The sequence below is a fragment of the Corylus avellana genome, chromosome 5 (genome assembly GCF_965113065.1).
Source record: "Corylus avellana chromosome 5, dhCorAvel1.hap1.2, whole genome shotgun sequence".
Classification (NCBI taxonomy): Eukaryota; Viridiplantae; Streptophyta; class Magnoliopsida; order Fagales; family Betulaceae; genus Corylus; species Corylus avellana.
Window position 1 is genome coordinate 14992388 of NC_142494.1, and position 13810 is coordinate 15006197.

At 34.6% G+C, this 13810-nt stretch overlaps 1 pseudogene; it reads left to right on the plus strand.

Annotated features, from left to right (window-relative positions):
• Window positions 1-5049: 5049 nt before the first annotated feature.
• On the plus strand, window positions 5050-12820 carry LOC132181885 (taxadiene 5-alpha-hydroxylase-like; annotated as a pseudogene).
• Window positions 12821-13810: the final 990 nt, after the last annotated feature.

Below are 13810 nucleotides of genomic sequence, written 5' to 3' on the forward strand. Positions count from 1 at the left end.
TTTTGGTGACGAAGAGGAAACCTTTTAGAAAATGCTCTTAAAGTAAAACTTCTCGGTGTCAACCAAACCCAGGAAATCACTATTAGAAAGATATTCAGAGATTACAGATACTAGGAACACTTACAACCCGATGCAAGACCTTGACTCTGTAAGATCGACAAGCCTCCAACTCTTCTCCTCTCTCACAATCTTCTTCAACGTGATTCTCCTCTACTAAATCCTTCCGATAGACTTTTCAATGAAGCACAATGAAACTAATTATAATCCTCTAAGCGGAATGATTAGGCTCACACAGATTTTCTCTCTAAGCACAGCCTCTCACGAAACCTGGGGTAGAATTTCGTGCCTCTCTTCCAAAAAAGATGTATATATATGAGTCCCTAAAACCCTAGACATGTCACACACTTTACACACGTTTAAAGACAAAATCTGACGCATGGTGTCCAAACAGGGGAAGAGCATGTCCGGACAGCAACACTAAAACAGGGGTTCGGCGACTTGCTGGAAGGCATGTCCAAACATCCTAGCAACCTGTCCGGACAGCCTTGCTCCATGTCCGGACAGCCACTGCGTTGGGGAAAACTGAGTTGCTAGAAATTGTATCCAGACAGCTCTATCTTCATGTCTGGACACCCTTGTCTTGTGAATGGATCTTGGAGCTTTGGAACTTCCATTTTAATCACCAAATTAGCCAACACAAGAACTAACACTTACGTACGTATCTTCGTAGGAAGATGTCATTCAGTGGTAGGAGACGTATGAAAAATCTAATTACTAAAAACTCTAGGGCCTTAATTTGTAACGTTTTTAATGGTAGCACAAAAAATTCGACTGCAGTCGGACCACTAGATTAAATTCTTACCTTGTTTTCCGCACTAACTGCTAATTGCTATATATATATATATATATATATATATATATATATATATGAAACGATGTTGTTTTTGTTTAAAATTTAAAATATATATAAATCTAAAAATGATGTCGTATGTATGTAGTATGATATTATCGTATTACCATAGAAATGACAGAGTTTTGAATTGTTATTTTTTATTTTTTATTTTTTTTAAAAAAAGGGTTAACGATTATTAGAGTTACTAACCGCTAACCGTCGGGTAATAGCCTAAACGATTAGAGGAGGCTGTTAATGAATTTTACTAACCGTACCAATAACCACTAACTATAACCGTCTTTTCACCTTTATCCATTTACCTACGGTTAATTGGAAGCCCAGGCTACTACTTGTTAAGAGCTAGACTTTTCAAAAGATTTTAAAAACTTTATTTTATTCTTTTCAGTTTTTTCTCTTATTCTCATTGTTTTTAAACATAATTAAATAAGTTTTTTGCTCTTAGTCCGTACAATTCCTCTCTCTCTCACACACACACAGGTTTTTTATTTTTTATTTTTTTCAGTGCCAATTTTTATTTTTCCATTTTTTTTAATCTTTGCATAAATTCATAAGATGTTAGTAGTTTTAGTTGTCCTTTTTCTTTATTGATTTTTGTATTTGCTTTTTGAGTTTTATATATTATAGTTTTGGAACGTAAATAGTACTACTACATAAAGAATGTTTTGATATAAAAAGCTTAAACATTTTGCCACAAATCAATTATTAAAAATTAAAATTATATCCGGCCTCCAAAATGAACGAATATTCTGACTTCATTCCTAATGGTAAGGAACAATGATGATTGATGAATGATCCAAGATGAACGAATATAGATTTTTTTTTTTTTTTTAAATAATTATTAATTGAGGCTCATATTGAACCCTAATTTTATTTGTACTCATTATGAATTATATATGAATATTGAATTCCATCCTCCACATTAAGAAAGAGAAAATGGATCATAAGGTTACAAAGATAATTTTCTCTCCCAATTTTTTTTCTTTTAAGTTTCGTCTACTAAAGTTCTGATTCCACCTCACGTTAGAAGATAATTGTCACCAATGTAAAATTTGTTTTGGAACTAACCAAATTAATCTATGTGATATCTTGTGTATTAATTATAGAATAATACCTTTTCTAGTAGTCAAATGATTGTAATAAAAAGAAAAGAAATGCTTATGCTTAATGTATCTGAAAAAAAAAAAAAAAAAAAAATGAATTGGACGTCATTCTTGTGTCCAGCAAAAATTAATAACTTTTAAAATTACTATTAAATTTGTGATAGATCAATGTCACATAGGTGCAAAATTTATGGATCATGATCGCCAACAATTTCTTTAAAATTGTAGATTTTCAAATTATGTAATTTAGACCATTTTTAGACATAAAAACGCTTAGAAATGCTACCTATTAAAAAAGTGGCATGTTATCAAGATAATCAAAAAGAGATTTCCTCCCAATAGGCTTTTATATTCACTTTTGTAGAGACACTTCTTCATAAAATTAAAGGACAAATTTTTACTCAAAATTTTGTGAAAAATATAATTTAGCCCCCCAAACTATCAGCTCTTTCCATTTTAGCCCCCTAATGTTCAAAAAGTGATAAATTAACCACTCAAACTACCAAACAGTTGCAATTTGGCCACTCTATTAGTCATTACCGTAAAATAGGATGGAAAATTCAAAACTACGTCGTTTTGGCAAGTTTAAGATACTAAAATACCCTTTTGAAAAAAAAAAAAATCAATTTAAAAAATATCTCCCAAAACGACGTCGTTTTTTTTTTTTTTTTTAAAAAAAAAAAAAAAAAAAAGAAAGAAAGAAAGAAGCGGTGGTTTATGGGTGGCCGGCGAGCCACCCCCATGGCCTGGGGGTAGCTCGTCGGCCAACCCATAGGCCATGGGAGTCACCGGCGAGCCAACCCCGGGCCATGGGGGTGGCTGAGTAGCCACCGCCAGACCTGTGGGTGTGACTGGGCGGCCAACCCACAGGCCTAGGGGTGGCTCGCCGGTGACTTTTAATCACTGTTTTTTTTTTTTTTTTCCCCTCAAAACATCGTTTTGAGGGGCTTTTTTAAATTGATTTTTTTTTTTTTTTCCAAAACTTCTCAAAACGACGTCGTTTTTGGGGGGCATTTTTTTAATTGATTTTTTTTTTTTTTTTCAAAAGGGCATCTAAGTAACTCGACCTCAAAAAACGACATTGTTTTGCATTTTTCATCTAACTTGACGGTGTTGACTAACAGATGGCCAAATTACAACTTTATGGTAGTTTGAGGGCTATTTTATCACTTTTTGAACATTACAGAGTTAAAATGGAAATAACTAGTAGTTTGGGGGGTTAAATTATATTTTTCCCCAAAATTTTTTTATAACATAAAAAGCAATAAATCTGTAACTTACTACATTTTTAATATGTGTCATTTTTCAAACGTTTGAATACTTAAAAATAGCCAAAATTACATAATTTAAAAATATACTATTTCCTTCAAAAGCAAGAATTAGTGAAGCAGAGTTCCGAGGTGGATAATCCAAATCAATGTTGTAATGACCAATCATAAGAGAAGAAAAAAATAATCCATTTTTTTGTACATTTTGACTTCCAAACGAAGCTATAAACCTCTATATACAATTAATTAGACTTCACCAGATTTGTAGGGATTTCTTGATTATTATTATAAGCTGAAGAAAATTGTCCTAAGGAGAGGGAGTGATTCTGTAATCTTCGGATTAATTTTTCAGATACATTATGGTGGTGACGTGTCCTTGATCCAGCGGTTATGACCGCATGATTTGAGCTTGTCCTGCTCATGCTTGGCCCATGCGCACTGTTCTCATGATAGTCAACTTAATCTGGGGATCACAAACTTAGTTTACTGATTAAATAATATTGGTTGGACGGTTATGGATTTCTGATTGGTTGACTTTTGTGATTATCTACTGGAGTTGACTTTTGGCTTTTCTCTCTCTACTCCTATTCAACTTGGCTTAAATTATTTTGTTAAAATATTAATTGAATAATTAAATTTTTTAAAATATATATATATATATATATATATATATATATATAGTCTCTCAAATTATCAACTTATTGTCAATATTCTCCTAAATTATAAATTGTGTCAATGTCCTCTCACAAGATCAATAGAAAGATAAAAATTACCTTAAAAAAATTTTAATACGAAAAAAAATATAATTTTGAAAAAAAAAAATCAAAATGACCCCTTGGTTTTTCATTTTTTCGTTTCTTTGTTTCTTTTTTTTTTTTTAAGTTTTTAGTATTTTTGCTGTAATTTTAAGAATTTTTAAAATTTTATGAAAGATATTTTTATCATTAGGTCGTTGACATTGCTTTGATAGTTTAGAAGAGACATTGACACAATTGATAGTTTGGAAGGACCCGTGGCAAATATATAAATTTGTATTAGGAGGGACAAAAGAAGAAGAGTAGGGGTAAGAGAAGGAGGAGAAAGGGTTAGGGTCAAGAAAACTAAAAAAATACCCTTAGAAAAAAAAATTTCAAAAATTTTTGGAGGGGCGAGTGCCCCTGCCGTGCTCCCCTTTGTATCCGTCACTGGGAGGGACATCAACAATATGGGAGTGGTAATTTGAGGGGTATGTATACTTTTTCCTTAAATGTATCATTTTCTACCCGCTTAAATAATTGGGATAAGAGAAATGCTACACTTTCAAAAACAAAAAAATCAAAACCAAAATTTGCTCCCAAATTATTTTGAAAAATTTGTTACCATTTTATGGAATTATGACACATCAATTGGGAGCAAATTAAAAAAAATAAAAAATAAAAATAAAAAAATAAAAAAAATAAAAGTATAGCATTCGTCAAGTAATAACTTAACATGTTAAGAGAACAAAAGATCTTGAGTTTGAACTCCCAACTCCACAATTTATCTTTCATTTCATGTATTTAATCTCACGAGTTTAAGCCGATATGTAAGACGAAATGTTATCATCTGGCCCTTTGTTTGCCTAGCTAGGAAAAAGAAACCAAAAAATTGAGTTGACTTAACAAATTTTCTTCAATGAGCACGCAACCCTTCAATTATATATATATATATAAAACTCTGCTCACCTGAGAAGCAAAAGCCAGTATAAATTTCAAATTTCAGAGCCAATGTTCCTCACACACCATCAACAATGGATAATCAAGTGAGCTATGCTGTTGTTTCTTGTCTCATCTCTCTCTTCGTTGCAATACTGATCTCTATCATCCCTATCTTGAAGCGCAAGAAAAGCCACAACAAAACCAAGCAGCAGCTACCGCCTGGGCAGATGGGTTTTCCTTGGATAGGCGAAACAATGGAGTTCTACAAATCCCAACGTAACAACAAATTGTTCGAGGAATTTGTTCTGCCCCGGATCAGAAAACACGGAAACATCTTCAAGACAAGGCTAATGGGGTCACCGACGGTAGTTGTAAATGGAGCAGGCGCCAACCGGTTCTTCCTCTCCAACGAGTTCAAGCTGGTGATAAGCTCATGGCCTTCTTCTTCGGTGCAGCTGATGGGGAAGGAATCCATCATGGAAAAGCAAGGGGAGCGGCACCGCCGCCTTCGTGGGCTCATCGGCAACACTCTTGGCTATGCCGGGCTCGAGGATTTGGTGCCCAAAATATGCAACTCTGTTCGGCTGCACCTCAAAACTGAGTGGCATGGCAAGGAGATTATCAGCCTCTATCACTCCACAAAGATTTTGATGTTCGTCGTAGTTTTTGAGTGTCTACTGGGGATTAAGGCGGAGCCGAGAATGTTGGAGACCTTTGAGAGGGTTTTGGAGGGCGTTTTTGCGGCCCCGATTAAGTTTCCGGGATCCAAGTTTTGGAGAGCAAGAAAGGCAAGGTAGGAAATAGAGAAGCTGCTACTTAGCTCGGTGAGAGAGAAGCAGAAGGAAATGATTGAAAGACGAGACGATGATGCGACGTTGATGGGGAGATTAGTGGGCGGGATGATTGAAGGGGAGATCAGTGAATAGGAAGTCATGGATAACACGGTGTTGCTTGCCTTTGCTGCTTATGACACCACTTCTTATGCCATTGCCATGTGTTAGTTCTTGTGTTGGCTTAATTTAGTTTCAAAATGCAGAGGTTATTGTTTACGGGCTCAAACACTAATATAGAATACTCAGAATCAAATCTCCACCGTTCATAATGTAGATTTATGTGTTATGAACGTCCCTGCAAAATTTCAGCTCAATCGGACCACAAACGCCTATCGATCGGAGCTGTTGATCAAGACTGGACAGCATTTCCAAAATGCTGTTTCACCCATTGCATGCCAGGTCCGGACAGGCCTTCCCCGGGTCCGGACCGCATTTCCAGAAACCTTATTTTTGCTCCGTAAGGCTGTGTCCGGACAGCCCATTAACTTGTCCGGACACCCCATACCTATTATGCCCAAAAACATGTTTTTAGTGGGCCCAAGTCTAGGGTTTGATGTACTAATATATATACATCATTATAAAATAGAGAGGTACGAATTTTCACCCCCAGAAAGTTTGTCGAAGGCTGTGCTAAGAGAGATCATATGTGGTGAGCATTAAATTGAATCTCTTAAAGTTTTAATTATTCCTTTGATAAATCTATAGTTGATAAGTCTATCGGAAAAATTCGGCAAAGGAAAATCACGTTGAAGAAGATTGTGAGCAAGGAGACGAGTTGTAGGCTTGTCGATCTTACAGAGCCAAGGTCTTACAAAGGGTTGTAAGTGTTCCTAGTGTCTGTAATATCTGGATAATCTTTTGATAGTGATTTCCTGGGTTTGGCTGCCCCGGAGAGGTTTTACTTTTAGATCGGTTTCTAAAAGGTTTCCTCTTCGTAACCAAAATATTTGTGTCTGCTTCTTTATTGCTTTATATATTTTGGGTGATTGAACTGTATATTGCTTCATAGTATTAATTCCGCATAAATTGTGATAAACAAGTTTTTGGAGTCGGCATAGCATTTTTTACCATGACCTTCAAAATGTTGGCTCACCACCCTCACTGCTATTCACTACTTCTTCAAGGTACTCCTATTTTCCAGCTTTTCATATGCAACTAGTTTTACACGTTTCTAAACTTACATAGCCAGGGGAAGTATTTAGAAAAAGGAAAATTTTAAGGGGCTTTTTTGTTAGTTTACTCCTGAAAATTTGGAGAAAATAAATTAATGGGGCCCTCCAAAAAAATTCCTAGCCCCCTATATTAAATCATAGCTTCGTCACTGATGACATAGTTCTTCTTTGTGAGTCGAGGAGTGCTAGGCTTAAAAATAAGTATTTGTTTTCTCCAAATATTTCTATAAGTGAAAAATTTTCATAAAAAATGTGTTATGTGTTTTGTTTGTTTAAAAAGTTAAAATATTTTTGGGCAGAACATGTGGATATAATGAGCAAGAAAATGGCGGGGGGGGGGGGGGGGGGGGGGGGAATCTGACAGTAGAAGACACGAAGAAGATGAAGTACACATGGCAAGTGGCGCGTGAAAGCATGCGGTTGTTCCCTCCCATCTTTGGTTCTTTCAGAAAAGCAATTGCAGACATTGAATACGAAGGATTCACCATTCCCAGGGGATGGAAGGTGCTGTGGACAGCATATGGAACACATTACAACGGTGATTATTTTGATGATCCGGTGCGTTTCAGTCCGAGTAGATTTGAGGAGGCGATACCAGCGTACGTGTATGTTCCTTTCGGAGGAGGGCCGAGGGTGTGCGCAGGGTATCAGCTGGCGAAGTTGAATATCCTCATCTTTCTTCATTTTATTGTAACTCAATATGATTGGTCGCTACTCTATCCAGACGAGCCAATCACCGTCGACTCCCTCCAAAAGGCAAATGCTAAAGGCTCAACTTTTTTGCTTAACAAAAGTTTAATTTTTGTCTTTTTTTTTTTTTCTAAAAAATATAAAATAAAAAATAGAAAAAATATCTGAAGCAACCCTATCTATTTTTTCCTTTCTTTTATTTAGTATTTTTTTTAAAATGAAAAATAGTATTTTTCTTCATAATAATGACATTTTCTTAAAAAAAAAAATGACATTATTATGAAAAAAAAAAAAAAACCATTTTCATTTAAAAAAAAATACCAAATAAAAGAAAGACAAAAACTAGATAGGGTTGCTTCAGACATTTTTTTTCATTTTTTATTTTATTTTATTTTTTAAAAAAAAATAAGGCAAAAGTTAGACTTTTGTTGGGCAAAAAAGTTGGGTCCCTATCATCCCTCCTAAAAAAACCCCTTATAAAACCAACCAATCAAAAGTCTCACTTTACTTTACATAAAAACCTTCGGATCCGGATCCCCTGTAATTCTTAGGGGAATTATAGTTTCTGAAATTTCAAATCCAGGCCATCCATTTTCAACCAAGAGTCATTATCCTGCCACGTATCTCACTACTAATAAAATAATAATAAATTTTTAATGATATTAATAATATTAGTAATCATCATTATTTTATTATTTTATTAGTAGTGAGATACGTGGCAGGATAATGGCTCTTAGATGAAAATCAATAACTTGGATCTGAAATTTCAGAAACTGAAATTCCCCTAAGAATTTCAGGGGTTCCAAATCCAAAACCTTCCATTTCCTCATTCATTTTTGGGAAAAATGTAAAAATCATTCATTGTATTTATTCTATTGAGTCTTTGTAATTACACTAATTTACAATAATCTTTTTGTAGTAAGTGGTATAAAAATGTTTTGACATATCACTGTAGCATGCAAAAATAATAAATAAGTTCTCACTATCAAATTTTGTCGAAAATCTTGATGAATTCCTCGTATATAACATATTCATAAATTCACATATTATCTATTCCTACTCACAATCGCAATACTTCAAGCTATATCGATTAGGTTTTAAAATACTTAAGATGCTGCTCATAAAATTAAAAAAAAAAAAAAAAAAAAAAACCTTAAGATGCTCACATTACAAAGTTAAATAATGCTATAAGAATTAAGTTATACAAATCTATACAAGTTTGTATGAGTTGAACCCAATTTATATAAGTTCGACTTATTTAATAAATGAGCATAAATTTTTATTCAAGTTTTGTTCATTAAACAAACTAACTGACCAAACTCGGCTTGCTTGTAAGGAATTACACATGGTATGTGTAACATCCCCAACCCGTTAAGGCTGAGTTTGTCACTTTTCTTCTTACTTAACAAAAGTCTTTGCAAAGATCTATAAGGTCTATCAGAGTACTTAATTTTAAAGGATACTATCAATGTATAAAACATTCTTCAAGAGATTTTATTACAAGCGAAATTATGAAACATTAAACTTTAGTTGCGGAATATCATATTATTACAATAACTGATATGAAAAGACTTAAAAGTTAATAATTATTCCCGCCCCCATTCCGGCCTCCTATTCCAGCGTCCTTTCTATCTAAAAACAAGAAATAAAACGGAATGAGCCCAAAGGGGCCCAGCAAATAAAATCCACAACCATAAATAGTTTTACTCATTTTTCTCAGTTTTAAAAATCGTTTTCACAAATAAATATACATTTAACCATAATAATACATATATGTACGGTTGCATCTCCCGTAGCATATACATACTATTACCTCTAATAATAAATCATCGTCATAAATTATCTTTATAAATCATCATTGTAAATCATCATAGTATATCATTGTTGAAATTATATTATCATTTTCTCATATTATGGCCCATGTACACTGTTACCCCTGTGTACGAGGGTTGCGGGTCCTGTGACCATGGCACTGAACTGAGGCCTCAGTCATGCCCGACTGTCAATTAACTCTTTCTCTTGGTGCACTCAACGGTCTGTTGATGGAATACCACTTTCTGGCATAGCCTCCTTCAGTGGTTTCGCCTCCATCCGAGTATCGGTACCGAACTCCTCTCATTCTTATTTATCTTGGGGCCAAAAATACTCTCCTCCATACATGTGCCCTCATTTCATAAACACTTATCTCATCTTTGTACTTTTCTTTGTACTTCTTTTGACGCATCTTAGGGCAACATGTAAGAGGGTTTATCATCTTTCTTCTTTCTTATAATCATCATCATTTCTCAACTTTCTTTTCTCAAAATGGAAATTTTTCCAAATATAAACTTGTTGCACTTAGAAAGCATTTAAGGAAATAGAAACTTTCTAAATAATTATTTTAGAAATCCTTCATGCATGCAACATATCTCCATGACAGGTAAATAAAATAATCATTTACAGTTTGATACAAGAATGAATAAATAGCATGACATGAAGTAATTTTAGAAGGGGTAGTGAATTTACTTACTTCTAGACTGAAGCTAAAAGTGGTCTGAAGGATCTAGTTGCTCCAATCTGACTAACACCACTAGTATATCTTTTGAAACTAATTTCTCGAGTCTGTTCTCTCTCGTGTTCTTTCTTTCTTGCAATGCTTTGTCTAGCCTTTTTTCTCTCTGTTTCGTGTAAACACTTAGAGAAAGAAGAAAGACCGAGTAGAAAACAGAAGAAGGAAGAATATGTGGAAGAGAAGGGAGAGGAGTTGTGAAATTTGTGAAGGGGAAGAACTCTATTTATAGGAAAAACCAAGTACTATTCTACCTTCCATTCTACTATTCCATCTACCAACACTATTATACCTACATTTATCCATCTACAATTCTAGCCTCATTTTACCATTTCATCTACCAACACTATTATACCTCCATTTATCCATCTACAATTCTAGCCTCATTTTACCATTCCATCTACCAACACTATTATACCTTCCTTTATCCATCTACAATTCTACCCTCCTTCTACTAATACTATTATACCTACCATTGACTATTCTACCTTCCATTTTACTATCCTATTATTTCACCAATTACCATTCTCTAATTACCACTCTCTGTAATATCATAAATTTCCCAAGAATTAAAATCATAGGCTAAAATGAATATCAAAAATAGCATCATTATCAAAATAATCTATTTAAATATTTTGAAAATTCCGGGGCACTACAGTATGGTTATTGTTATACTTTTTTGTTTTTTTTTTTTTTTTTTTTTGACATGTCCACACAAGGGGAGGGGGATTCGAGCTAGTGACCTACGCTTCATGAGGCGTGGTCCCCAACTAATTGAGGTATCCCTTGATATTCACTCGGTGCCTTTAAGCCCACTGTTTGGACTAGGTTTATCAAGCCTCAGGCCCAAGTCACGGACCTCGTTTGGGCCTTGGAAGCCAATATATCATCCTAATAATTGCATAAGAAGAATACGGGGTAAGAGCATTCACAGCAGCTCCCCTATATGTGGTTCAATTCCCTAAATTTAGGAAAAATGTCAAAAAAGTCACAAAAAGCCACCTACAGAAAAGTCCTTATATCACCTCTACAAGTATTAACAGCAGCTTCCCAACTATTTTCATTCAAATTTAGGGAATAAAACTACTTTTTGATTCCCTAAAAAAAAATTAAAAAAAAAATTAAAAAAAAAAACTTCACAATAGATTTCCTTATTTTTCCTATATAAATTAAATACTATTTTTTTTTTTATCATTGCAACTAATGAGAGATGAGAGATGAGAGAGAATTGTTGAGACATGTGAAAGAAAGAAGAGAGAATAATTTGTTTATAATTTAATAAAGTATTGAGTATCTACAATGTTTCCAAACACTGTAGATACCCTTTAGTGTAGGTTAAATATAGGGTTTTTGATGTGGTTGCCTTTTTGTGGTTTTTTTGAAATTTTTCCTAAACATAGGGAAGGGAATGGCATATAAGGCATATACAGAGTACTAGCAGCAGCTTTCCAATCCCAACCATTTTCCCTCAATTTAGGGAATAAAACTACTTTTTGATTCCTTATAAAAAAATTAAAAAAAAAACTTCACAATAGATTCTCTTATTTTTCTTTATATGAATTAAATACTATTTCTTTTTATCATTGTAACCAATGAGAGATGAGAGGGAATTGTTGGGACATGTGAAGGAGAGATAATTATTGGTTTATAATTTAATAAAACATTGAGTATCTACAGTGTTTCTCAATGCATTGGGAAACACTGTAGATAACATTTGGTGTAGGTTAAATATAGGGCTTTTGATGTAAGTGTGTTTTTGTGATTTTTTTTAAAATTTTCCTTAAACATAGAGAAGGGAATGGCATATAGGGCATCTGCTACTAGTGCTTAGAGCATTCCTAGCAGCTACCCTAAAGCTGCTTCCCTTCCCTACATATAGGGAAAATCTCAAAAAAATCACAAAAACTCACCTACAGCAGATTCCCTATATCTTCCTTATACATTAAGATTGCTACAGTTGAACCCAATACACATTATATCTTCCTTATACATTAGAATTGCTACAATTATATTGGGTTCAACTGTAGCAATCCACATGGTTTATTACAATCATAAAATGACATTCTCTCTTCTCACATTTTTCCTATGCAAATAAATGAATATAAAAATAAAATAAAAAGTAATATTTTAATGTTATAGGAAAATATAAAGGGAAGTTATTGTGGAGTGTATTTGAATAGGGAAGCAAATAGTAGTTTTGTTCCCTAAATTTAGAAAAAATGATAAGGAAGTTGCTGCGAATGCTCTAAACATTAGGATCGCTACAGTATAACCAAATGTATAGGGTTGCACTGTAGCAATCCTGTAGCGATCCAATGCCTTATTATAATCATAAAACTAGATATTCTCTCTCCTCTCACCTATGTTCTTCTTCACGCACCTGCTGTACATCTTCCCCTACCCTTCTTCTTTTTCTTTGTTCAATTAATTCTCCCTTTCCCTTTGGTTCTTGTAGAGCGAGAGAGAGCACGGAGGAGGCGAGGCGGGAGCGGAGAGCTCATTGGAGGAGTCAACAGCAAAGATCGGAGAAACCCAAAACATCTCCGCCCCATTCTCTGGAAGTTCTTCAACATGCCCAGCCCAGCGTTCTCGGCAAACTTCCATCACACAAAATCTCTGAGATACCCTCTAGTCCTATTTCTACCAACACATCTCTCTCACACACAATTCTCCACAAAGAAATCAAGTTTTAGTAAAGATTCCCCCAGAGCTCAACCTTCCCCAATTGGAATTGGCAGAACTACAACAATTGTTGGGTCTACTAGAGCTGGGCAACCCATCGGCAAGGAAGAAAGGAAGAAATGTTGTTGGAGAAGGAAATTTGGTCTATTATTAGAGCTCACACAGTGCATGAGGAAAGAAGAAAGCATAGTGCATGGGGTAAGAAGAAGAAAATATGGACAGAGAAAAAAGTAAAATGTAAAAAAAATATATATGTTTTAATGATATAGGAAAATAGTATGGAAAGCTATTGTGGAGTATATTAAAATAGAGAAACAAAAAGTAGTTTGAATCCTAAATGTAGGAAAAATGACGAGAAAGCTGCTGAGAATGCTCTAAGAGCACAGAAAATAATCACCTCAATCTTGTCCTATTCGCTAATTAGTGTAGAATCCAGCACATCAAATCATGGTAACAACTAACAACCTGCCAATGAGCCGTAATTTAGCGCCATATCCAAACAGGGTCATGGTTTGGTGTCACATTAGGCCAAGGTTGTACCTTATATCAGCAGTTGATACCTACCCAAAGCCATATCTTGTCAAGAGATACCCCACATTAGGGGAAGATATGCCACCATTTTTGGTACAATCACACAAAGATTCTTTCCACTAAAATTCTATCTCTCAATCATTCGATTTCAACCATTCTTACTAACTTAATCATCATCAGAGATCTCCCCGGTAATAAGCGTAACCCAAAGGCTAGAATGCAAGTCAATTTGGACTCAAAATAGACCATCCTGGCAAAGACCGTGTGGATGTAAATAAAACACATGAAGCATCCAGCCGTAAGGCATGCTCCTTCTACAACCAAGTGAAAAGTTAGTGAGGGCCAGAAGTATGCAGTGTAGAAACGGATTTCATCTAATTTTCAGAAAAGCAAGTCT